At 47.1% G+C, this 27,670-nt stretch overlaps 1 pseudogene across 1 annotated transcript; it reads right to left on the minus strand.

Moving 5' to 3' along the window:
- On the minus strand, nt 1-27,670 carry LOC149461152 (mitochondrial mRNA pseudouridine synthase RPUSD3-like; annotated as a pseudogene). The gene is made up of 9 exons (XR_016312942.1): nt 27,492-27,670; nt 23,773-23,933; nt 21,896-21,940; nt 18,887-18,983; nt 16,733-16,840; nt 14,442-14,526; nt 10,302-10,426; nt 7,511-7,650; nt 1-4,148 (listed from the first exon to the last, which is right to left on the minus strand). The product of XR_016312942.1 is annotated as a mitochondrial mRNA pseudouridine synthase RPUSD3-like (transcript).

Consider the following 27,670-nt stretch of genomic DNA (forward strand, 5'->3'; position numbering starts at 1 on the left):
TTGCACTTCAAATTTATTTATTTCAGGTACTTATATAGCGCTATCAATTTACGCAGCGCTTTACATATATATTGTACATTCACATCGGTCCCTAACCCTCAAGGGGTGTACAATCTAAGGTCCCTAACTCACATTCATTCATACACATACTAGGGCGAATTTAGACAGGAGCCAATTAACCTACCAGCATGTCTTTGGAGTGTGGGAAGAAACCAGAGTACCCGGAAAAAACCCACGCAGGCACAGGGAGAACATGCAAACTCCAGGCAGGTGGTGCCGAGGTTGGCATACGAACCAATGACCCTAGTTCTGCCAGGTGGAAGTGCTAACCATTTAGGCACAATCTCCTCAAAAACGCATTGCACTTGTTTGAACCAGGCCTTAGAGTCCAGGATCGGGATCCTTGATCCAGCTGGTTACAGTCAGATCAGGAAACTTCATGGGGTTGATTTACTAAAGGTAAAGAGGCTGTTCATTTTGCCCATCAGTTGAATCAGTGCCACCTAACAGTGCAGCCTCATCAGTGACTCCTCATCAGTGCAGCCTATCTGTGCCAATCAGTGAAGGAGACAAATTAATTTTTTAAAAACTTTATAACAAAACTAAAAAAGCTAAAAAACTAAAACAATGTTTGGTCTTTTTTGGTTTGTTTAGCAAAAAATAAAAACCCCACTGGTGATTAAATACCACCAAAAGAAAGCTCTATTTATCTAAAAAAAAAAAAAAAAAAAAAAAAAAAGATAAAAATTTAGTTTGGGTACAATGTTGCATGACCGCACAATTGTCATTCAAAGTATAAGACTGCTGAAAGCTGAACATTGGTCTGGACAGGAAGGGGGTAAAAGTGCCCGGTAGGTTAAACCGGATACAGTGAAGGAAATGCGTTCAGCAGGATTTCTGGCTACCAGATGTCTTTTATACAGGTAGCAAGTTGAGATTAGAAGCAGTCTCTTAAAGGGAGTTCTGCTAATCTCATTTAATTACCTGTATAAAAGACACCTGTCCACAGGAGCAATCAAACAATCAGATTCCAAACTCTCCACCATGGCAAAGACCAAAGAGCAGTCCAAGGATGTCAGGGACAAGATTGTAGACCTACACAAGGCTGGACTGGGCTACCAAACTAACACCAAGCAGTTGGTGTAATCATTTGTGAAATGGAAGAAACGCAAAACAACTGTAAGTCTCCCTAGGTCTGTTGCACCATGCAAGATCTCACCTCGTGGAGTGTCAATGATCATGAGAACAGTGAGGAATCATCCCAGAACTACATGTGAGGATCTTGTCAATGATCTTCAGCCACCAAGAAAACAATTGGTAACACACTATGCTGACAAGGATTGAAATCCTGCAGTGCCCACAAGGTCCCTCTGCTCAAGAAAGCACATGTCTGAAGTTTGCCACTAAACATCTGAATGATGCAGAGGAGGACTGGTTGAAAGTGTTGTGGTCAGATTAGACCAAAATCGAGCTCTTTGGCATCAACTCAACAAATTTGGAGGAAGAGGAATGCTGCCTATAACCCCAAGAACACCATCCCAACTGTCAAACATGGTGGTGGAAACATTCTGCTTTGGGGGTGTTTTTTTTGCTAAGGGGACAGGATAACTGCACTGCATCAAAGGGATGATGGACGGGGCAATGTACCATCAAATCTTGGGTGAGAACCTTCTTCCCTCAGCCAGGGCATTGAAAATGGGTCTTGGATTGGTGTTCCAGCATGACAATGACCCAAAACACACAGCCAAGGCAACAAAGGAGTGGCTCAAGAAGAGTGGTCTAGCCAGTCTCCACCCCTTAATCCCATTGAAAATCTGTAGAGGGAGCTGAAAGTTTGAGTTGACAAACGTCAGCCACCAAACCTTAAGGACTTGGAGAAGATCTGCCAGGAGGAGTGGGCCAAAATCCCTCCTGAGATGTGTGCAAACCTGGTGGCCAACTACAGGAAACGTCTGACCTCTGTGATTGCCAACAAGGGATTTGCCACCAAGCACTAAGTCGTGTTTTGTGAAGGGGATCAAATACTTATTTCCCTCGTGAACATGCAAATCAGTGCATCATTTGTTAGCCATGCATTTCTTTCGAATTTTTTGTTACTATTCTCTCTCTCTCAGTGTTACAATACACCATTTGATTTTTAGACTGATCATTTCTTTGTGAGTGGGCAAACATTCAAAATCAGCAGGGGATCAAATTTCTATTTCCTTCACTGTATAACCAAAAATGATCATTTATTTTAATTATGTATAATTTATTATTTTTTAATATTTTTATTATTTTTTTTTTTAAATATACTGCTTGATGAAGATTTTTTTTTAATACACCATAAAGGCTGTAAAAGCAATCATTTCTCCTACTGCGAGAGCTGCAATTGGTCACAGCTTGTCACATGGTACAAGGCTGTTGTGAATAGCCTTGTAGCGTGTGATCTCTGTGATCATTCACAGATTTCACTAGTAGTAAGCAATGATGTCAGGAAGTGACATCTTGCTTACTACTATTCATGTGATCACTGAGGTCCCATACAGCGATCAGTGTTCCGCTGTGTCCGGACGACAAAGCAGACACCGGATTGCGGTGCTGCGCGCTCCCATGGAGCACAGACAGGCTCAAAATGCGGGCGCCATTTATGAACGGCAACCCGCTCCTGCACTGCTCCCGCCCGGCCGTTTATGGACATGTGCTGGACGGGAAGTGGTTAAAATGGTGACAACACTGTTCATTCTGCAGTGAAATCACACATGTAGACAGGGGATGGATATTGTCCATACCTCTGTTATTGCATGGTCCACGGTTCAGATTTTAGGTCCTTCTCAGCCCTGACAAAGGGGGACTCTTACAGCACCTGAAACACGTTGACTTTCCTATGAAGATTTTTAAATAAAATCCCATTCTGAACTTTTAGTGGAGGAGTGGTACTTCTATTACTTTATCTATATGGTATTGCACATCTTTTTATTTTATTTTGCCCACAGTCACATCAACCTATGCTTGGAAGCCAACATTAGAAAAGGTGATGTTTTATCATTACATGTGTTTATGTGTTAAAAAAACAATGAAGTCATAATTAAGAGCATGAAGTGACACTGTCATTTTAAGTTGCATTACAGTTAAAAAAAACAAAACAAAACAAAACAAAAAAACTATTTTGTAAATCCAGAAACGAGGCTACTTATTGTATGTGTTTTGGGATCACTCAAATTGTCCCCAAAAAATATATTCTGCAGGGAGCTACAGTTAAAAGTCCACAGTGAAATCATGATACAGTTGGAAATGGCTTAGACCAGGGGTGGGCAAACTTTTTGACTTGAGGGCCGCAATGGGTTCATATATTGGACCCGGGGGCCGGACCAAGAGTAGATGAATGATGTGTATGTGTCATCCATAGTAAGTATAGTAATATTCCCCCATAGTAAGCATAGTAATTCATCCCCCATATAGTAATTCATTCCCCATAGTAATTCATCCCCCATAGTAATTCATCCCCCATAGTAATTCATCCCCCATATAGTAATTCATCCCCCATAGTAATTTATCCCCCATATTAAGTCCCCAAGTCCCCCCTGTGTCAATTCACTTACCTTTGCTCCGCGCGTTCCTATCGCCGTATTCCCACGCCGTTCCGGTGTAGCATGAAAATCTGTCTCCTATGAGGATCTGTCCTCCTCAACGTATCTGTGCATGTGCCAGTTTCAGGCATTAGCAGCCGATCGGCGATCTCCGGCACATGCGCAGATACGTCGAGGGGGACAGATCCTCATAGGAGACAGATTTTCATGCTACACCGGTCTTCAGGGCGGACTGTGAGAGGAGCCTAGCGGGAGCCTAGCTCCGCGGGCCGGATTAAAAGGTCCGCCGGGCCGTATACGGCCCGCGGGCCGTAGTTTACCCATTGCTGGCTTAGACAATCCTGAAATCCATCTGCAGATGAAACCATGCTTAATGCAAGCAGGTTAATTTTGCATCCTAAGTCCCAAGAGTTCCATTGTCCGCTGGAAGAAGGGCAGGGGTGGAGCCTGGATATGTGCAGGGTACCTCCCTCGAGGATCCTTTGGCATGAACAGCTGGTGAAGGTGGAGGTGAAGAGGCATCCGATGCATCAGCTGGCTTGAAAAATGCATCTTACGAAGAATCCTCTCTTCTACCCGCTGGAGAAAACCAAGACAAACATGAATCGGTTTGTTACCACAATGTTCAGTAAACTTCTCTGGTGTTGGATAAATACAATGGATAGGTTTTCCTATTGAGATGATTTATTAGGATGGGAAATGTCTCCAATAGGGACACAAACAACAATACAATTTAAGCCGTGAAGAGGGGTTAGAACATCTGAAATGGTTTACTATCTGCGCCTTTCTGTCACGGTGATAATCCCTTTTATTTGGTGAACAGGAATTAAGGGGGAAGTCTATCAAACAGGTTCACAGGCAGAAATAAAAGCCTGACAGAAATGCAATTCTTCCTCAAGCCATCTAAAGCTAGAGATACATTTTGGTTGGAGTTTAAAGCCCAGGCTCACCCCTGCAGCCCGAGTTGTTTTGTTTACTTTTGCCCTGACTGGGTGACCATTTGCCTAGAGTTGAGCTTTCATTTTGGCTGTCTGAAGTGAAATTATGTCTCCAAATGAGTCTGGAATGCCAACAGGGTCTAAATGATTATCATCACTTTTTCCTCTTCAATGCCGTAGTTATTAAATAAAAATAAATTTTCTTGTGTTTATTTTTTATTATAGGTCTCGTCATAAACATAATTTTAAACAAATATTAAAGCAGAACTCTAGGCATATACCTACAGCTACAATACAGATGAGATGGTATCAAAAGATTTGGCGACTACCACTGTTTACAAGAAAGTACTTTATCTACGTTCACACACTTCCACCTTCAACATAGTCCCCTTGCACAGCAATACAGCGCTCCCAGTGTTCCGGTCACTTCTGGAATGTGTCCTGGAGGTCTTCTTTTCAAAGCGCATCAAGCACCTTCTGCTATTCTTGGATCTCTTCTTTACAAAGAGGGTAAAGTCTGCAGGAGCTAGATTTGGTGAGTGCAGAAGTGAGATAATTGCAGCCTGGGGTCGAACTTGGCAGCAACATGTTGTTGGGAATGCAACAGCATGTACTATAATGTACTATATATAGTGTTGTATGTTAATATCACTTGACCAGTAGATGGCACTGTACACTAAGGTTATTAGTTGTGCATATGTGTAAAACTTGTTGGTTCTCTATTCTTCTCTCTCATCTCAAACCAAGATGTCTGCTGTCACAGTTTGCTGAAATGTGTTCTGTATGTTTGTAACTTAAGCCACACAAGTAAAGGCAGAGTTCTGCCTCATCACAAGCTACCAGTGTCTTCTCTAACACATAACCAACACATGTCACATGTTCAAATCACACGAGGATAGCCTGGACTGCCTTCATGTTTCTTCAGGGGTGCCTTGGCCAAATGCCTAAAAATTGCCCAAAACTTGTATACAAGCCTGCCTTTTAGTTACACAAAGCCACAGGGTTTTCATTGTGCAACATTATGACCTTCTAGGTGCCAGCATCCTGACAACCAATGACATCATCAGTTGAAAAGCAGGATGTCAGCTGCCTGCACAGCATCCTAGTTTGACCCTTCCCTGCCCCCCTCCATCAGTGCTGGGGTCACATTAGCTCAGTGATGGAGAAAAACTGAGGGAGAGGAGAAACATGGGAATACTAGTCAGTACCAGTGTGCAAAAGTGTATTTGCTTTGGAAGAATGAATCCCCTCTAATGTTGGGTGTCCTACATGTGTGGATGTTGCTGCGTTATATAAAACATTTCACTTTTAGAATGGGGTGCCTCAAGACTGTCCATTTTAAAAGGGTGCCTCGGGATTGTCCATCATTTTTAAGGGTGCCTTGGGACTGTCCATCATTTTTAAGGGTGCCTAAACTGAAAAAAAGGTTGAGAAACACTGCCGTATGATATACCGACAATGGCAGCAATGTTGTGGATTGTTCTCCAATGATCATCATGCACAAATTGCCGATTGGTTTCGACATTTTCGAGGGTTGAGCTTGTTGAAGGTCTTCCTGATCTCTCCTCGTCTTCCAGTGATGTTCTTCTGCTCTTGAAGCACATGTGCTACTCAAAACACTTCAACCAACTCATTGCAGTATTGCCATAAACTTTCTGAATCATGTCAAATGTCTCTGTGGCAGATTTGTCCAGTTTCAAACAGAATTTCACGTTTGCCCTTTGTTTTTTTTATTGCAGTAGTTAATACTTACAGACCTTATTCCCCTACACCCCCCGTGACTGAAAAGTGAATAGAAAAGCAGTAGGTTTGATAGGCTGAACTCTGGCACTTCACTCTCTCCTCCTATCGGGATACGCCACAGCAAAAGGAAATGCAGCAAACATTACTGCCTCCTTTATGCTGTTTCTCTTACTCCCAGTCTGAGCTCTGCTGTTTGAGGAACTACAAGATGCTGATACTGAGTCACATTCAGGCACTTACACTGCTTACATTAACCTCTTGCCGTTCACGTAATGCAAAATGAGTGGGCTTTAGAACCCACACATCTCATATATGCGTCCGTGGAAGGCAGAGCTTTATGAATTGAAGGCGTGCTCACGTCGTATACCCAGCACAGTGACCAAGCTGTCAAAGACAGCCTTTGGTCTCTATAAGGGCTCATGTACACGGGGTGTTTGGAAAACTCTTCTGAACTATGGAAACTGACTGCTGTAAAACGTAGGTTAAAAAAACGTCAGTTTAGCTGCGTTTGCATACCGTGTTTATGCACGTTTGTGTTTAGAAGCATTTTTAAAAGATAACCTCAGGAGACCTTCCCAAACGCCCAGAATGCACTGAAAAACAGTAAAAAAGTGAAAACACTTTGCATGCATTTCTGATGATGAAAAAAGGCTCTGGACAGCATCTGGATATGGACCAGTTAAAAAAATGCTTCTAAACGCAAATGCTTATAAACGCAGTTAACCACGTTTACAAGCGTTTGAAACGCTGGTAAAATCTACTCCAGTTTGGTGCGTTTAAAAAAACAACTGTAAACTCAACTGCCTGTAAATGACTGTAAACGACTCTGTGTACATGGACACATAGGAAAACATAAAGGAGAGTTCAGGGGCTGCAGAAAAAAATGCCGAATGGCTCCTGAACGTCAGTTTATCAGCTGCAGTGTACATGAGCCCTTAATGATTGGAAGCTGGCAGGACTGGCTCACAATCACATAACCACTGATAGGCAATTGCAATGATCACACGATCGGCTGGTCCTTCCCACCCACCAGGCATAAAGACCCTGATACAGAGACCCTGGGCTGGGCTGGAAGGGGTTACAAAATACACGGAATGATAACAGAGCTGCATTCAATTGTGTCTTATATCTGCCTGGAGTTCACATTTCGGCAAAGAGCAGCAACGCTTCACGTTGTAAGATTTTGTATACTGGCTCTAGAACATTATTTATACTGGAAATGTGACAGGTACTCTTTAAGAAAATCAGCCAAGCATCTACCTGAGTTTGTGGAAGAGCCACATCAAAGGGGATATAGATGTCCTTTCCCAAAATCTTTGCTACCCGCATGCTGTACGTGTGATCGCCAAGTACTGGACAAAACTTCAGGGTGCATTGAACCAGCAGCTGGTCTTTAAAGACTGCAAATAAAAAGTAGTAAAAAATATAAAATAATGATAAATGCAAATAATCCTCCCCAAAAGGAGCAATTCCATTTTTAGGTCACTTAAGACAGTGGTCTCCCAACTGCGGCCCGGGGGCCAGATGTGGCCTTTTTCTTGGCTTTATCCGGCCCTTGGGACACTATTTCCCTTCACTGTCAGGAACAGTGGGGGATACTGTAGTTCCTGACAGACAACGGGACACCCACATTCTCCTCACTGACACCAATGATGGGACACTATTCTTCTCATTAACAATGACAGGGCACTACTCCTCCCGCTGACACCAATGACGGGGCACTACTCCTCCCGCTGACACCAATGACGGGGCAATACCCTTCCCGCTGGCACCAATGACGGGGCACTACTCCTCCCGCTGACACCAAAGACGGGGCACTACTCCTCCCGCTGGCACCAAAGACGGGGCACTACTCCTCCCGCTGGCACCAAAGACTGGGCACTACTCCTCCCGCTGGCACCAAAGACGGGGCACTACTCCTCCCGCTGGCACCAAAGACGGGGCACTACTCCTCCCGCTGGCACCAAAGACGGGGCACTACTCCTCCCGCTGGCACCAAAGACGGGGCACTACTCCTCCCGCTGGCACCAAAGACGGGGCACTACTCCTCCCGCTGGCACCAAAGACGGGGCACTACTCCTCCCGCTGGCACCAAAGACGGGGCACTACTCCTCCCGCTGGCACCAAAGACGGGGCACTACTCCTCCCGCTGGCACCAAAGACGGGGCACTACTCCTCCCGCTGGCACCAAAGACGGGGCACTACTCCTCCCGCTGGCACCAAAGACGGGGCACTACTCCTCCCGCTGGCACCAAAGACGGGGCACTACTCCTCCCGCTGACACCAATGACGGGGCACCCTTCCTCTCGCTGACACCAATAACGGGGCACTATTCCTCTCGCTGACACCAATGACGGGGCACTATTACTCTCGCTGACACCAATAACGGGGCACTATGTCTCCCGCTGACACCAATGACGGGGCACTATGCCTCCTGCTGACACCAATGACGGGGCACTATGCCTCCTGCTGACACCAATGACGGGGCACTATGCCTCCCGCTGACACCAAAGATGGGGCACTATTCCTCCTGCTGACACCAAAGATGGGACACTATTCCTCCCATTGACACCAAAGATGGGACACTATTCCTCCCATTGACACCAATGATGGGGCACTATTCCTCCCACTGATACCAATGATGGGGCACTATTCCTCCCACTGACACCAATGATGGGGCACTATTCCTCTCACTGATACCAATGATGGAGCACTATTCCCCCCACTGATACCAATGATGGGGCACTATTCCTCTCACTGATACCAATGATGGAGCACTATTCCCCCCACTGACACCAATGATGGGGCACTATTCCTCCCACTGATACCAATGATGGGGCACTATTCCTCCCATTGACACCAATGATGGGGCACCATTCCTCTCACTGATACCTCCGATGGGGCACTATTTCTCTTACGAATACCAATAATGAGGCACTATTGCTTCAACTGACACCAATGAAGGACCACTATTACTCTCCCAATACTAACAGTGTAGCATTTACTCCACTGACACCAGGACGCCTGTTTCTCCTACCGGCTACAGTCTAGCCCCCCTAAAGTCTGAAGGACAGTAATCTTGCCCTTTATTTAGAAATTTTGGACACCGCTGCTGTAAATTATGTTCAACACATTGGGGGGGGAATAAAAAAAAAAAAACAAAAGAAATGCACATCTTTTACCTGCTAAATAATGTGCATTTACTATTTTTTTGTAAACGTTAGTAAACTGGATAAAACAATCTTTATGTATCCTTTGTTACTTCTGATCTCCTGCAGCTTCTTCCTGTCTACATGCACTCCAGTGATGGCTGCATAACATTTCTCAGGGTGGGTTTCCTGATGACAGCAGTAGACCATGCCTGTGTGATGTGGGTTCAAACAGCCACTTGTAATCTCTGTAAGAGGTCGTGTTACAGTGTGACAACATAGGAGCACAACTGGTAGACAAAGACAGAGCGTTGTCGCCCTGTAACAGGAAGTGCCTGCACAAGTACATTCATGGCAGGATCAGCAGGAATTATTAGAATGAAAAGTTGCAGATTTGAAAAGCTTGTATGTGATTTTAGCAATTGGATTTACATTTAACCTCTTCATGCCGGCCGAACCCAAATGTCCGGCCTGCCGGCGTTTGGGCCTAGACGCCGAGCGGCCACACATTTGCGTTCTATTAAAAAAGAACATATGTGCTGAGAGTGCACGCCCTGCACGCTCCCAGGACACATGTCTGGTACTCACGGAAATGTCCCGATCTCCACTTTCGATCGAGACCTTTCCCGATCATGTGACCGCCGTGACAACGTGTCACGGCGGTCACATGATCCTAAACCCCGCCTCCCAGTTTTCTGAAACCCTTAAAAGGGCCGGGAGGCGCCAGCACCAAGAGGTTAGAGCACTACGCACTCATTGAAAATATACTGTACATGGCCTTCAACCACAGGTGCGCTGCCTTTGTCCTCTGTCCTTGTTACATAGAGCAGTACAGGGGTTCCAGGACATGCAAACGTCTCACCACTGACTATCATTGAGCCTACAGAGCATTTATGATGTACCTTTCATGGGCTGCAGCTGTAACAAAGAACAACCATCCACAGAGTCCAGAACCTTATAGAATGTACGTCTCCTTCAATTCTCTTCTCTCCAGGCTCCCTTTGGATAGGTCAGTCACTAGAATGACCTGTACAAAAATCATAAACTGCATCTACACAGAAAAATAACTCAACACATCTGCTTATTTCATACCTCCTTCCCCCAGCAACATGCTAATGACATTTTTAAATAAAATCTTTTCATTGCATACCTTATTTTAGACCCAGTGACACGATCACTGGGTGTCTGTGCTTCTCTATGCAGTGCAGGCAGATCATGGCTATTGTGAGGGGCCAACAAGGTGCTGTACATACAGTAGTTTCCTAAATACACCACAGCCCCCTGCTTCAGTACTCCTCTCAAGAGCCTTCAGTGCCTAAGAAAACAATGAGCTGGTTCTTGGGAGGAGTTATGCAAATATTAAAGTGTATTGATTAGTGGGAGCAGTGGGCATTCCGAGTCAGGCTTTATTTGTATGCAGACCCCCCTAGGTAACACCCCCAAGTGATCCTGAGCCTGCATGATTGGAAAAAACTGAAATCCAATGAATGAAAGGGTTGCGCCAGGGACAGTCAGGCTGGGGAGGAAAGGCCTAGAGCAGTGGTTCTCAACCTTTCTAACGCCGCGACCCCTTAATACAGTTCCTCATGTTGTGGTGACCCCCAACCATAAAATTATTTTCGTTGCTACTTCATAACTGTAATTTTGCAGGAGGAATAGTGCCCCGTCATAGGTGTCAGTGGGAGGAATGGTGCCCCGTCATTGGTGTCAGTGGGAGGAATGGCGCCCCGTCATTGGTGTCAGTGGGAGGAATGGCGCCCCGTCATTGGTGTCAGTGGGAGGAATGGCGCCCCGTCATTGGTGTCAGTGGGAGGAATGGCGCCCCGTCATTGGTGTCAGTGGGAGGAATAGCGCCCCGTCATTGGTGTCAGTGGGAGGAATAGCGCCCCGTCATTGGTGTCAGTGGGAGGAATAGCGCCCCGTCATTGGTGTCAGTGGGAGGAATAGCGCCCCGTCATTGGTGTCAGTGGGAGGAATAGCGCCCCGTCATTGGTGTCAGTGGGAGGAATAGCGCCCCGTCATTGGTGTCAGTGGGAGGAATAGCGCCCCGTCATTGGTGTCAGTGGGAGGAATAGCGCCCCGTCATTGGTGTCAGTGGGAGGAATAGCGCCCCGTCATTGGTGTCAGTGGGAGGAATAGCGCCCCGTCATTGGTGTCAGTGGGAGGAATAGCGCCCCGTCATTGGTGTCAGTGGGAGGAATAGCGCCCCGTCATTGGTGTCAGTGGGAGGAATAGCGCCCCGTCATTGGTGTCAGTGGGAGGAATAGCGCCCCGTCATTGGTGTCAGTGGGAGGAATAGCGCCCCGTCATTGGTGTCAGTGGGAGGAATAGCGCCCCGTCATTGGTGTCAGTGGGAGGAATAGCGCCCCGTCATTGGTGTCAGTGGGAGGAATAGCGCCCCGTCATTGGTGTCAGTGGGAGGAATAGCGCCCCGTCATTGGTGTCAGTGGGAGGAATAGCGCCCCGTCATTGGTGTCAGTGGGAGGAATAGCGCCCCGTCATTGGTATCAGTGGGAGGAATAGCGCCCCATCATTGGTATCAGTGGGGGGAGGAATAGTGTCCCATCATTGGTGTCAGTGGGGGGAGGAATAGTGCCCCATCATAGGTGTCAGTGGGGGGAGGAATAGTGCCCCATCCTTGGTGTCAGTGGGGGGAGGAATAGTGCCCCATCCTTGGTGTCAGTGGGGGGAGGAATAGTGCCCCATCCTTGGTGTCAGTGGGGGGAGGAATAGTGCCCCATCCTTGGTGTCAGTGGGGGGAGGAATAGTGCCCCATCCTTGGTGTCAGTGGGGGGAGGAATAGTGCCCCATCCTTGGTGTCAGTGGGGGGAGGAATAGTGCCCCATCCTTGGTGTCAGTGGGGGGAGGAATAGTGCCCCATCCTTGGTGTCAGTGGGGGGAGGAATAGTGCCCCATCCTTGGTGTCAGTGGGGGGAGGAATAGTGCCCCATCCTTGGTGTCAGTGGGGGGAGGAATAGTGCCCCATCCTTGGTGTCAGTGGGGGGAGGAATAGTGCCCCATCCTTGGTGTCAGTGGGGGGAGGAATAGTGCCCCATCCTTGGTGTCAGTGGGGGGAGGAATAGTGCCCCATCCTTGGTGTCAGTGGGGGGAGGAATAGTGCCCCATCCTTGGTGTCAGTGGGGGGAGGAATAGTGCCCCATCCTTGGTGTCAGTGGGGGGAGGAATAGTGCCCCATCCTTGGTGTCAGTGGGGGGAGGAATAGTGCCACATCCTTGGTGTCAGTGGGGGGAGGAATAGTGCCACATCCTTGGTGTCAGTGGGGGGAGGAATAGTGCCCCATCCTTGGTGTCAGTGGGGGGAGGAATAGTGCCCCATCCTTGGTGTCAGTGGGGGGAGGAATAGTGCCCCATCCTTGGTGTCAGTGGGGGGAAGGAATTGTGCCCCATCCTTGGTGTCAGTGGGGGAGGAATTGTACCCCATCCTTGGTGTCAGTGGGGGGAGGAATAGTGCCCCATCCTTGGTGTCAGTGGGGGGAGGAATAGTGCCCCATCCTTGGTGTCAGTGGGGGGAAGGAATCGTGCCCCATCCTTGGTGTCAGTGGGGGGAAGGAATCGTGCCCCATCCTTGGTGTCAGTGGGGGGAGGAATCGTGCCCCATCCTTGGTGTCATTTGGGGGAGGAATCGTGCCTCATCGTTGGTGTCAGTGGGGGGAGGAATAGTGCCCCATCGTTGGTGTCAGTAGGAGGAATAGTGCCCCATCATTGATGTCAGTGGGAGGAATAGTGTCCCATCGTTGGTGTCAGTGGGAGGAATAGTGCCCCATCATTGGTATTAGTGACACCAATGACGGGGCACTATTCCCACTGACACCAATGATACTTACCTTGCTGACCCCTGCTCCAGCCTGGGCTCGCTCGCTCCCTCCCTCTCCCATGGTACCGACACTTACCTGTCAGCTGTCTTACTTCTCCGGCCGCTCTCCTCCTCTTCACTCGCTCGATCTTCGCGGTGCCGCTCGGCTCCTCCTCTCCAAGCTCCACCTCCTCGCCGGTGATTGGCCGCCTGTGTGCCTCTCCTGAGCTACAGTTCCGGCGGCCAATCACAGGCGAGGATTGATCCCGGGGTGTGTCCAGATGACAGGGGCGGCATGTCATCCCGCCCACACCTGGAGACGGCTAGAGGAGCGGTGTCTCGGTTCCTAAGACCATCGGAAATATGTGTTTTCTGATGGTCTTAGGCGACCCCTGTGGAAGCGTCGTTCGACCCCCAAAGGGGTCGCGACCCCCAGGTTGAGAACCGCTGGCCTAGAGGGTGCTGAATGTCCTCCAGCCAGAAAACGAGACAGGCCCCATGTGACCTGCTTCTAATGAACAATGGGAGAAGCCAGGGGCTGGTGTCACCCGGTGCGGTAACACTTGGTGAGACCCCCTCCGACGATCCCCGCAGAATAGATCGGATCTGCAGATTGAGCATAATGGATCGGAGTACAATCCATTATGCTCAATCCGCAGATCCAATCCATCCTGCGGGGATCGTCAGCTTTCTTTACAACTTACCTTTTCTTGGAGCGGGTCCGGTACAACTGCGCATGTCCCGGTTTCAGGCACTTTCAATAGATGATAGCAGTAGCCCTATCATCGATTGATCGTGCCTGAAATCAGGACATGCGCAGTTGCTTTAGGGGGACATATCTACATGGGAGACACATCTTGCCAATACACCGGTGTCACCCCGCAGGATCGTCCGCATGCAACCTATACGGGGTGACACCGGACCCGCTCCAAGAAAAGGTAAGTTGTAAAGAAAGCTGACAATTGTCGGCTTGTTTTACAACTTACCTTTTTGTGGAGCGGGTCCGGTGTCACCCCTTGCAGTCGGTGTCACCCGGTGCGGACCGCACCCCCCGCACCTGCCTCGGGATGCCACTAGGAGAAGCTCACAGTGTGCAGTGAAATCAGAGTAAGCAATTACAGTACAGGAGAGGAGCTGTACAACAAGACTGAAGGGAAGACTGGAGTTCAGCTTCAATCCCCAAAGGGCCACAAGCTGCTCAAATCCAATGAGACATCAAATCAACTTACCAGCCTTAGATCTTTAATACTTTCCTCCTTCAGAGATACTTTTACATCCCCTTCCGCTGGGTCTGGCACTCCCAAAGTGATCACACTGAAAAATAAGAGGCCATTATTCATAAGAAGTCTTTATTCAAATCCCAGCCACGACACTAACTACATGGAGTATGCATGTTCTCCCTGTGCCTGCGTGGGTTTCCTCCGGGTACTCTGGTTTCCTCCCACACTCCAAAGACATGCTGGTAGGTTAATTGGATCCTGTTTAAATTGTCCCTAGTATGTGTATGTATGAATGTGAGTTAGAGACCTTAGATTGTACACCCCTTGAGGGTTAGGGACTGATGTGAATGTACAATATATATGTAAAGTGCTGCATAAATTGATGGCGCTATATAAGTACCTGAAATAATGAGCAGGATGTGTTAAACGATAACGATATTGCGAACAAAACATTTTGTCGTTTTGCATACGAATGGCCGATTTTCTATGCGGTGGTATGACGGTCGTACGAAGCAAATCAATCAAACGCTATCACGCATGAGCGGAAACAGAAGATGACCCGGATGTTTATGTCCAAGGAATCTTCGTAAACACCAAGGAAAAATCCAAATGTTAAAAGTAGATTGTCCTAATGAAATAATGAAACCAGAATTCTGCAGATTATATATTATGTATCACTATTTATGTATGTAGGTCATGTAATAAACAATATTATACTCATTGCTGGTAATTGTTGTGTATATCGCTCGTTCTGTCCGGAAGGGCGTGGCTACAAGGTCACACGCACACCGCATCACTTCCACTTGTACAGAAGACGTCAACAGTACGCATTGCCCGACGAACGATTTTTTTTAGATAATTAATGTGGGCCACGATTTCGACCAACGAACAAACGCCTCTTGGTCGTCGGATGACCGATCGGTCGATTTTCTAATCGTGTATTCCCACCTTAAGGCTCATCCTTGCCATTAACAGCAGCGTTGTCAGCCTGCTGTGTTCACTCCTTCAGATGGTCATTGGGTTGTCTAACAGTTCTATCAGATAAGCAGCCTAATGGCCAACTAAAGCCCAGTACACATGTACCAAAAGTTGGCCAGTTCAGCAGGAACCGGTCAACTTTCAGCATGTGTATTGCTGTCTTCAACAGAATCTGGGCTAACAAGAGTACACAGCATGCGGACAATGCTTCTGCTAACTGTGAGGAACCAAAAAAAAAATCTAAAACCTTAAAGAGATCCCATGCAAAGCAAAGCAACAGCTTCATCTAGCTGCCCCCTCAACTGTTCTATTTGGCTGCCAGAAACAAAGAAATGAAGCCCTGTGTTTGAGTCTAGAGCTTACACAGGGCTTAGACTCTCTGTCTGCCTCCATGTGACATCATTGGTGGCTGTGCGACCAATCACCATTGCTGCAGGTCACATGCTCCCTGTATCTGGAAATATTATTATAATACAGGATTTATGGTGCCAACAGTTTGCTTGGCGCTTTACAATATAAAGGGAGACAATACAGCAACAATACAGTTCAATACAAGAGGGTCCTGGGAGCAGGGGCGGACTGACCATTTGGAACCTCGGGCACTGCCCGAGGGCCCGGGGTCAGTAGGGGGCCCCATGAGATGCCCCTGGTACCTTTTTCATAGGCTTTTTTCAGTTTGTCCAAGGACACAGGGGCCCCATGATCCCCTATTGCCCAGGGGCCCCATGAGTTGTCACTCTACCCCTGCCTGGGAGCTTACAATCTAAGAGGTAGGTGTTATTTATGCTTCTTCGCAGAACGGCAGTACAAGACGCTGAGTAGACTGGCACAAAAACCTTCATTCAAATATATTCCTCAGTAGCAATGGACTATATAAAACCACTATGTGTACTAAATGCCAGATATTACTTTGTAAAAGTAGCAGTGACATCATCACTGTGCTGTGCAAATCCTATGCATAGAGCAGAGCTGTGGGAAGGGTCCAGCAGGCTCCACCCATTACAGACTGCCTGCAATAAACTACAGGAGGAGGCGGAGACAAGACCAGCCACCCTGCACAAGGAGAGAGCAGCAGTGACAGGTCTTTATTACAGGAAGCCAACGTTTCACACTGGAATACTGCAGAGATCTTGAAGAAATGCACAAAGCGCGCCAAAATACAAGGAAAAATAAACATGACGAATGTATTTAGGCAATATTTACTTATGCCCGAGTTCAGTTGTTGCTTTGCCCTATACGGGCTCACTTGGATTCTTTTGGCATCGTACATAATGCTCACACATCTTGGGTATAACTTACAGGACTTGAAGACACAAACTCACCAGAACGCTGTAAATGGTTTCTTTGCTTTCCGACACCGAGAATAAAAATCTTCAAAGTGCTTGGTTGTCACATGGCAGGTGGAGAGGAGGACGAGCCCGGAGCTCTCCCTACAGGACAGACAAGGAGAACCAGGGTGGATTTGATTTAAATCAAACTGATTTAAATCACGATTTAAATCACTAGTCAGTAAGGCTTGATTTAAATCCTAGTTTTCTACATAAAGACTAATTCTTGCTGGTATAACTTTAATATGCAAGTAGATGAAGATTTTTAGAATAACAACTTTTCATATTAGTTTTTTTATCCCCAGTTTAATAGGTTAATCTTTCATATTTGGACAACTTTTCTGTTGTACTTAGGAAGGAGAAATCATTACCTTAATAACAATTTAAATAGATTTATTCAACTGAAACAATAACATTCCAGCATATGTTATTTGCTTAAACAGACATCCATGTTTGTTAACTAATTTGGCTAAACAAAATATATATATTTTAAGAAACTTAGACTGTCAGCCCTTCCTCCTCACACTTAGTTTCACTTTCTTCTTGTGCAGATCTATTCCATTCCAAACAATCAGAAAAATATTGTTTCTATTCTATTCACTGAACTTCTTGAAACTTAGCACTGCAGGGGTTGATTCTGTATTCATAGGTTTGTAGAAGTTAGGATTGAGGTCTTTTTCTTAACTCTGTTCATGTTATAACATTTTTGCTGTGAAGAAGAGGCATGTGATCTCCGCTGAGTCAAATTCAGTTTTGAGAACTGCAAAAGTAAACCAAGCATCTGTGATAATATCTTGTAGGCAGAGAAACTGCCCAATAATCTTACAAAAACCTCTGGAAGAGCATGACATTGTGAATGGATTCATGGAATTTATTTACCAAAAAAATTAAACATATACAGCCTTATTCTACATAAATTAAAAACTAATCTTTATTTCATGATGGAATAACCTTTGGATGGTAATATATTTTCCTCAAAAAGCATTTTATTCAAAAAAATCCGATTCAAATCAAAAAAATCCAATTCAAATCAAAAAAATCCAATTCAAATCAAAAAAATCCAATTCAAATCAAAAAAATCTGATTTAAATAAAAAAAAAAAAAGCAGATTTTTTTTGATTTTTTAAAAAAAATCATTGATTTTTATCCACCCTGAGGAGAACAGATGACAGCCATCCTACAGAAGTGCACTCATATGGGTTACGTCTGGTGGGGTGGGACATAAAGATGGCCATACATCACTAGAATGCCTTTTGAAAATGTTATTTCTTTGGCACATTTGTTTCATTTTCTAATGGTTAGTGGAGTCAAGTCGATGTTCGTTTGTGACATTACTGATGAGAAACTTTGAAGGAGGCTCTTGGGAGGAGTTATGCAAATGTCAAAATACCTTGATGGGTGTTGCTAGGTGGGCTGTGTTTGCATGCAGATCGCCCTAGGTAATGCCTACATGTAATGCTGAGGCTCCATGATTGTAAAAACTGAATTCCTGAGATTGAAGGGGTGGGCCAGGAACAGTCAGGCTGGGGAGAAAAGTGCTAGATGATGCTGGATGTCCTCCACTCAGAAAATGAGGCAGGCTCTATTTGAATTGCTGCAGCTTCTAATGCACATTGTGAGACGCTCACAGTGTGCAGTGAAATCAGAAGAAGCGATTTCAGTCCAGACGAGGAGGTAATCTGGAGCCTAGGGCAGGGGTGTCAAACTGGCGGCCCTCCAGCTGTTGAGAAACTAAAAGTCCCATCATGCCTCTGCCTTTGGGAGTTATTCTTGTAATTGTCAATATTGCAATGCCTCCTGGGACTTGTAGTTTGGCAACAGCTGGAGGGCCACCAGTTTGACACCCGTCAAAAAAACATGGCAGGTGAAACATGCCAAACTGCACCCCCCCTCCAAGATGTATAACCATTATGTGTCAGCAAGAATCCCCCCCCCCAAAAAAAAAGTTAAAAAAAAAAAACTGAGCACTAATCTGCATGCTTACTAGCTATGCATGACCACAGTTCCCAGGGCAGCTGCCCCTCCTGCCCACCCCTTGTCCCGGCCCTGTATACAACTGTGCAAGACTGCATGGAAAGCCGGAGTTCTGGCTGGAGGCTGTAAGAATGTGACTACCATACACAGAAAATAATAATATCGCATATGTACTTAGGTGCTGCTTTCACAACATGCAGTTCAGGTTTGACCTCCAACAACTGCTGTAGATCCGGTAGTAGAGACACCAGAGAGATCTCCTCTGAAGTTCCTGCAGATAAAGGAAACATTGTTAACAGGAAATGAAACTAGATGACACCACCGCCATACAGGGAAGGATCTGATTGGCCAATACAGACACTGCTCTAACCCCAGTCTAACACTACAGAGCGAAATAAAAACGAGAAGCGCACAAACCTTGCGCATTACCTCAGTAAACACAAATTTATTAATCAGAAAGGTACTCACAAACAGCGAATAAAATCAGGCATGTCAGTCCTCACAGGGACTTCAGAGATAGAGAGCCAGCGCGAGTCCCATCGTGGGGGTAAGCACTCAGTTCAGCTGACGCGTTTCGAAGGCCAAACCTTCTTCATCAGAGCTCTCTATCTCTGAAGTCCCTGTGAGGACTGACATGCCTGATTTTATTCGCTGTTTGTGAGTACCTTTCTGATTAATAAATTTGTGTTTACTGAGGTAATGCGCAAGGTTTGTGCGCTTCTCGTTTTTATTTCGCTCTGTAGTGTTGGTCGGGCTTCCCCAGCCTTGTTTGGAGCTGCACAACCTTTGAAGCACTGGTGGTCGTTGTTTTTCCAGTTCTGGTTCCATCTATGTGCCACCCGTCTGGGTCCTAGAGCGCAGAAGAATTCGTGTTTGGTCTAACCCCAGTCTAATACATTGCTACATGCTGGATGACAGCTGACATCACACACGTCCCTTTGGGGAGATTTCTCTTCACTTCCTGTCCCAAGGAGACAAAGGAAGTAAGAGGAAATCACCTGGTGTCCCCATTGGAAGATGTCTTCACTATTCCTGTTTCGGTGACAGCTGTAAAAATTTCCCATTACTTTCTGTCCAAGTGTAGATGGTCATCAGGACAAATAGAGAGGGTGAATTTCCCCAGTATTCTGCACTCCATCTAAAAAAGGAAAACAAAACAAAAAAACCAAACAATTGGCTTTAGATCCTTTGAAGGTTTAGTTCAACTTCTCAGAAAAAAAAAAAAAGGGTGACCCAACACCCTACCTCCCGTTCCCCATTGTACTGATGAGCTGTCAGTACACACACAGCCGGTGTAGTGTTCCAGAGATTCTCCCTCTTCTCTCTGCAGGGCTTCCAGGATGGATGCTTTGTGCTGGTGCTGACCAATCAGAACCATTCTGATCCATCCTGGAAGTGATGCACAGAGAAGAGCAGAGATTTCAAATCACCAGACTGCTATACTGGCTGCCTGGGCACTGATGGCTCATCACACAAAGAGGTAAGTACAGAGGGGACCAGGGGGAAGGTGGGGAGGCTGTACGGTGTAAGTTCACCTTTTCATTGTCTCTTAAAAGGTTGAACTTACACTTTAGGCTCCGTTCACACTGGGAGTTTTGAGTCGCAGGCAGAATCAGCGTGATTCCGCCCATGATTTTCACAGCTCTCTGCTTAACTGACAATAACTATTCCCTTCGCACACATTCCTGGCAGTACGGCTCATCAATAGAGGGCGCTGTACTGACTGCCAGCTGGGACTGGAAACACCATAGGAAAACATACATATTCAGTGCATTATTGTTTAAAATAATTTATTAAAGAAACAAAAATAGGTATCATACTCACAAAGGTTGGCTCTGAGGAAGAGGTTGTGCCCTCGAAACACATTAGCCAGTTGGTCATCCAGGGCTCCATCGTGTTGTTTGGATCATACATCTTGTTCAGTTTGACATGCCTGTGTTATTATGTCCATTGTGAGTATGATACCTATTTTTGTTTCTTTAATAAATTATTTTAAACGATAATGCACTAGGTCGGTGCGCCCTTTTTCTGTTTCTCCATTTGTATCCAGTGTATTCGGACCCCGGTCTGTTGAGGGCAGCAAGCAGTGCATATTCCAGAAAATTCCAGAACATTCCTATTGGGTCTACTGAGTCCTTTCCCAGCGCAGGAGTAAAGTGTTTGCTGTGTTAAACGTACATATTCGCCAGCACAGCACGGATCTCGATATGGTCCAAAAAGGTTTTCATTCCAAAAAGATCACATCGCAAAGAAAAGTGCAACGTTTCGGAGTCGTTCAGGACCCCTTCGTCACCCCTTCAAATGCCTGATGAAGGGGTCCTGCTAGGCTCCGAAACGTTGCACTTCACTTTGTGACGTGATCTTTCTTTGTGATGCGATCTTTTAGATGCCATTCATTTTACTGGCACCCAAAAGCGTGGTGCGGTTCTGCCATAAATGTAGAGCAGAAATTCGCGCTACAATCACAGCGAAGCTTGTCGCCCAAAAGAAACTCCTTTTTGGGCAACGAGCTTTACGTGATGCAATTGCAGCACGATTTATTGCATGACAATCATCACAGAACCCCACTGCGTTTTTAGGTGCCTTTAAAATGAATGGCATCTGAAATTCGTGTTGTGCGATTTGTCATTTTAGCAGGGCGCTTTGAAATTGCAAAAACTCCCAGGCGTGAACGAAGCCTTAAAGTTGGCAGAAAAAATTTTTTTTTTTAATATATTCCTCAATAACCACATTGAATAAAAATCCATTTGTGTGCACCAAACGCCTTTAAAAACCGGGATATTACTGTGGAAATGTAGTGGTGACATCATCAGTGTGTTGTAGATAGCCCGTGTAGAGAGCAGAGCTGTGGGAGGGACCCAGAAAGCCCCATCCACTACAGGCTGCATGCAGAAAACAGGAGGGGGCGGAGTCGAGACCAGTCACCCTGCACAAGGAGAAAGAGCAGCAGTGACTGGTCTTTATTACAGGAAGCCAAAGTTTCACTCTGGAATACTGCACAAATGTGAAAAAAATACACAAAAGCACAGCAAGATTCCAGGAAGAATACACAGGGCGAACGTATTTAGACCATATTTGCTAATCCCGGAGTTCAGCTTTAAAGGTTCATGATCCGATCTCTGGTTTACATCAATGTGGAGTGGGGACAGGCTGTCATTACTGTTGTATACAATGGGTGTGTACCTGTGATCGACAGTCCTTGTGGTTTGTTAATGGCAAGGATCGGACCTAAAAAAACAGAATAATGCTGTAGTCAGTAAAATAAAAAGGGTATTCTAGATCTAAAATATTCAAAAGAGAAAAACTCAACACCTGGACTTTCAAAAAGGTGCCTCAAAGAGTAACACACAAGATGCCAATTGTAAAAATAGCAGGGGGGGGGGGGGGTTACCTCCCCAATTACTCTTTATTAATACTCTCCTAATCATTCTGCATCTTTATTCTAGATCTAAATAGAAGAACATTAAGGGCTGCTGGATCACACCAATCACGGTGTGGGAACATACGTGGAAGTGCGTGTTTTCCCACACTGCACAGGGACGTGCTGCTGGCTACAGATTTGCCCCCGTGCATCTTGGAAACGTGGGTGTATTCACAGCCACCAAAACACATGGTACCACAGTGATTTGGTGCGAAGCGATCTTAACCCCTTCCCGCCGGCACCTCCCGGCCCTTTAAGAGTTTCAGAAGACGGGAGGCGGGGCGTGTTTTAGGGATCATGTGACTGGCGTGACGCGTCGCCACGGCGGTCACATGATTAGGAAAGGTTCCGATCGAAAGAGCAGACCAGGACCTTTCCGTGAGTACCAGACGTGTGCTGAGAGCGTGCAGGGCTCACATTTGTGTGCGGCCGGAGTGAAGGGGTTAAAAGTCGCACCTGCCATACCTTTTTTTTTTTTTGCATGGAAACGTGCAGAACCATGGGAACCGGTCCTAAAGTCGAAGTTTAGTTAATCATTTGAGCACCGGAAGATTTTACCCCTTTCATGACCGGGCCATTTTTTTTTTCTGCTATTCAGCACTGTGCTAATTTAAACTGGCAATTGTGTCATCATGCAACACTGTACCCAGATAAAATTTATATAATTTTTGTTCACACAAATTGGGCTTTCTTTTGGTGGCATTTGATCACCACTGGGGTTTTTGATTATATAAACAAAAAAAGACAGACATTTAAGAAAAAAAAAAAAAAAAAAAAAAAAAAAAATAAATATATATATATATATATATATATATATACACACACACACACACACACACACACACAGTTGTGCTCAAAAGTTTGCATACCCTGGCAGAAATTGTGAAATTTTTGCATTGATATTGAAAATATGACTGATCATGCCAAAAAATGCCCTTTTACTGAAGGATGATGATCATATGAAGCTATTTATTATTGGCCTTGGTACAAACACACAAGGTGACACACACACGGGCTAAAATGCCAATTAGAGGTAATGTCCCACATCTGTGGCTTTTTAAATTGCAGTTAGTGTCAGTGTATAAATAGTCAATGAGTTTGTTAGCTCTTACGTGGAAGAACTGACTAGGCTAGATACTGAGCCATGGGGGATCAGAAAAGAACTGTTAAAAGTCCTGCGTAACAAGGTAATGGAACTTTATAAAGATGGAAAAGGACATATAAAAGATGTCTAAAGCCTTGACTATGCCAATCAGTACTGTTAAATCACCTATTAAGAAGGGGAAAGTTCGGGGATCTCTTGATACCAAGCTAAGGTCAGGTAGACCAAGAAAGATTGCAGCAATAACTGCCAGAAGAATTCTTCGGGATATAAAGAAAAACCCACAGGAAACCTCAAAGAAAAACAGGCTGCTCTGGAAAAATTAAAATTAAATTTAATCCTTAAAGCGGAACTTCCCCTTTTGGGTGGAGCTCCGCTTTAAGGCGGTTATCCTCCCACAGCGCTGGAAGTTCAGCAGCAGGAAGAGGACAGGGCAGCCCTGCACTGAAGACTTCGAAGGAATCCAGCAGCCTGCACATGGATGTCAGTGAGTGCTCCCAGGTCCGGTAGAGCGCCATCCTTTGTGGTTTGGTTTACCTTCCTTGTAGACAACATTCTGAGCCAGATGCTGGCACAGCTCCTCCTTGCTGTGTCTACTGACGGTGACGACCCCCGGGTTCCTCAGGATGCTTTGCCGGTCTCGGTCTTCCTTCTTAACCTTCTTTGTTTTATCCTGTGTTTGCAGAATCTCCTGGTATCTACCGCAAGGGAAACAACACCATGATACATATTTCCCAATGTAACCCTAGAACCTAATAGGGATGCACCAGTGCCGATACAGGTGTCAGTGCCGATACAGAGAACTCGTACTGGTGAAAATGCTCCCAATACCGGACACCAATACTTTGTGGCACAAAATTACTGAGTGCAAATCCCAATGCAAAGAACCGTATGCAATTTGAACAGGAATGCAATGCAATGCGATTCCTGTCCAAATCACATGCGGTTTCCCCACTGCTCCTGTGTGAAGCCAAGCTTGTCATAGTAACTTTGAGCTTGAGTTCACATAGGAGGGGTGGGGGAAACCTCCCTGCATGGCAGGTTCCACCAGCTCCTGATCTGACTGTTGACATCAGTGGCTGCGGCTTTGGCTTCTCCTGCCTCTCCCATGGCTCTCTCCCCAGCCTCCAACAGTTCCAGCCATCCACTGGACCTCCTCCTCATCCCCCCCCCCCCGGTCCGGCTGTACCAGATTGCCGATCCCTGCTGTCAGGAGCGGTGCGGGAAACCTCCCTGCACCGATCCCCGTTGTCACGCAACGAAAAGCTGCTTCACAGGTCTGGGGATTTGCAATCCCTGCAGCTTTCTCGCCTCTCCTTGCAGGGATGACTGTATGGGCTAGGTGGCTTCAGATTGGTCAGCACTGTCACATGGAGAGTGCTGACCAATCAGTAGCTGTCTAGCCTGTACTGTTATCCCTGCAAAGGGAGAAGAGAAACCCCCAAGGATAATCCCCAGACCTGTGAAGCAGCTTTTCGTTGAGTGATAGCGGGGATCAGTGCAGGGAGGTTTCCCCCACCCCTCCTATGTGAACTCAGGCTCAAAGTAACTATGACAAGCCTGGCTGTGTGGGAAACCGCATGCAGTTTGGACAAGGAATCGCACCACATTCCTGATCAAGTCACATGCGGTTCTTTGCAGTGCGATTTGCGCCCATTTATATTGTATGTATGCAAATCGCAGCGCAAAGTATCGGTATCTACCAATAAAAAAAAGAGGGTATCAGTGCGTCAATAGAACCTACCTGACCTATAGACGTCCTATGCAGTGATGGAGTCGGAGGGCCCGATGAGACCCCCGGGGCATAACAGGGATTCCAGGACAATCATCCATTTATAATTTCTTGTACACTTCCAGTTTCCAATAGGGTCAGTTGACGTTAATGTGATTTTGCAGTTGTAGGTGGAGCCTGGCGCTCAGAGTCATCCAATGGTTTCCTAAAGCTGACCATACACTGCACAATCTAATTGTACAATCTCCTTTACATTTACCATCAATTATGTAGTGCAATGGCCTGCCCGGATACAGAGCGATTGGTTTCATTCAGTGAGTGCTCATTATTCATGGTGTTGGGAAGTCTAATGACTGTATAGTCACATTGTAACCTGTATGGTGACCCTAAATGAGGTCATACAATCAGATTTCACAGTGCATGGCTAGCCTTTTACCTCCTGCATTGAGATCTCCCTACTATAGTGCCTAGCTTTGTCCCCGCCAACCTGGAACCCCTCATAATGGGCACAGCAGGTGTACAGACCCGGGAACTCAGCACAGGGATGGTGGGAACCCCTCATAATGGGCACAGCGGGTGTACAGACCCGGGAACTCAGCACAGAGACGGTGGGAACCCCTCATAATGGGCAGAGCAGGCGTACAGACCCGGGTACTCAGCACAGGGATGGTGGGAACCCCTCATAATGGGCACAGCGGGTGTACAGATCTGGGAACTCAGCACAGGGATGGTGGGAACCCCTCATAATGGGCACAGAGGGTGTACAGACCCGGGAACTCAGCACAGAGACGGTGGGAACCCCTCATAATGGGCACAGCAGGTGTACAGACCCGGGAACTCAGCACAGGGATGGTGGGAACCCCTCATAATGGGCACGGCGGGTGTACAGACCCGGGAACTCAGCACAGGGATGGTGGGAACCCCTCATAATGGGCACAGCAGGCATACAGACCCGAGAACTCCGCACAGGGATGGTGGGAACCCCTCATAATGGGCACAGAAGGTGTACAGACCCGGGAACTCAGCACAGAGACGGTGGGAACCCCTCATAATGGGCACAGCAGGTGTACAGACCTGGGAACTCAGCACAGGAGTGGTGTGAACCCCTTATAATGGGCACAGCAGGTGTACAGACCCGGGAACTCAGCACAGGGATGGTGGGAACTCCTCATAATGGGCACAGCGGGTGTACAGACCCGGGAACTCAGCACAGGGATGGTGGGAACCCCTCATAATGGGCACAGCGGGTGTACAGACCCGGGAACTCAGCACAGAGACGGTGGGAACCCCTCATAATGGACACAGCAGGTGTACAGACCCGGGAACTCAGCACAGGGGTGGTGGGAACCCCTCATAATGGGCACAGCGGGTGTACAGACCCGGGAACTCAGCACAGGGATGGTGGGAACCCCTCATAATGGGCAGAGCAGGCATACAGACCCGAGAACTCCGCACAGGGATGGTGGGAACCCCTCATAATGGGCACAAAAGGTGTACAGACCCGGGAACTCAGCACAGAGACGGTAGGAACCCCTCATAATGGGCACAGCAGGTGTACAGACCTGGGAACTCAGCACAGGAGTGGTGTGAACCCCTTATAATGGGCACAGCGGGTGTACAGACCCGGGAACTCAGCACAGGGATGGTGGGAACTCCTCATAATGGGCACAGCGGGTATACAGACCCGGGAACTCAGCACAGGGATGGTGGGAACCCCTCATAATGGGCACTGCGGGTGTACAGACCCGGGAACTCAGCACAGGGATGGTGGGAACCCCTCGTAATGGGCACAGCGGGTGTACAGAACCAGGAACTCAGCACAGGGATGGTGGGAACCCCTCATAATGGGCACAGCGGGTGTACAGACCCAGGAACTCAGCACAGGGATGGTGGGAACCCCTCATAATGGGCACAGCGGGTGTACAGACCCGGGAACTCAGCACGTAGATGGTGGGAACCCCTCATAATGGGCACAGCGGGTGTACAGACCCGGGAACTCAGCACGTAGATGGTGGGAACCCCTCATAATGGGCACAGCGGGTGTACAGACCCGGGAACTCAGCACGTGGATGGTGTGAACCCCTCATAATGGGCACAGCGGGTGTACAGACCCGGGAACTCAGCACGTGGATGGTGGGAACCCCTCATAATGGGCACAGCGGGTGTACAGACCCAGGAACTCAGCACAGGGATGGTGGGAACCCCTCATAATGGGCACAGCGGGTGTAGACCCAGGACCTCAGCACAGGGATGGTGGGAACCCCTCATAATGGGCACAGCGGGTGTACAGACCCAGGAACTCAGCACGTGAATGGTGTGAACCCCTCATAATGAGCACAGCAGGTGTACAGACCTGGGTACTCAACGTAGAGATCTCACTAATGTCTACCAAACTCTGAACTCTCAGTTTAGGGTGGAAGGACACATGCTTCACCTGCTATCCATGCAGGATTTACAGGCGGTGCACTCCCTGTCCTCTCATGTCACCTTCATGTCCCCATAATTATCTACATAAAGGACTCACCAGGGCACTGAGTGCCTCCTCCCTGCAGAGGGGATGTGGAGGCCAGTAATGTGACGGATCAGCCCACACACAGGCAGACAGGTCCTCTTCCAGGGCAGAGCCATCACCTCCCTCTACCCATCAGATGTCAGCACAGCCCTGCACATGCTGAGGGGGGTAGCTGCAGAACGGAACTCTGT

This window comes from Staurois parvus, unplaced genomic scaffold, assembly GCF_062004578.1.
Source record: "Staurois parvus isolate SC_StPar_1 unplaced genomic scaffold, SC_StPar_1.0 ptg000209l, whole genome shotgun sequence".
Classification (NCBI taxonomy): Eukaryota; Metazoa; Chordata; class Amphibia; order Anura; family Ranidae; genus Staurois; species Staurois parvus.